The sequence below is a fragment of the Trachypithecus francoisi genome, unplaced genomic scaffold, assembly GCF_009764315.1.
Source record: "Trachypithecus francoisi isolate TF-2019V2 unplaced genomic scaffold, Tfra_2.0 Lachesis_group17, whole genome shotgun sequence".
NCBI lineage: Eukaryota > Metazoa > Chordata > Mammalia > Primates > Cercopithecidae > Trachypithecus > Trachypithecus francoisi.
Genome location: NW_022681462.1, coordinates 4272286 through 4272683, shown reverse-complemented (window position 1 = coordinate 4272683; position 398 = coordinate 4272286).

The following is a 398-nucleotide window of genomic DNA, read 5'->3' as shown; positions in this document are numbered from 1 at the left end:
CATGAGCTGCAGTTCTGGGAAGGGTGCCTGTGGCCACACGTGCCCCAGGCAGGTGGGGCAGGCAGGTGTGCATGCATGCACGGCTGCTTAGGGCAGGCAGACCACAGGAGGCCCAGCTTTCAGCCACCATGGACGCACAGTGCCGAGGACACCATGCTGGGTTATTTTTTTTATAATGTTTCGCAAAGTCTTGTTACAGTTTGAGATCAAATGAGCTGATTGGTGACCTCTTTGCTGTTTGGAATCTAACTGTGGATCTGTATATGAATGGAAGGCCTTAAAGCTAGTCTTAATTAAAATAATGTTTTCCCTCAGAAACAAAAGGTTGGCCCCTGAGATGTTTTCTTCCTCCCCTTTGGCATTTGGGTCATTTTCCTAACGTGTTTTGCCACATAAGT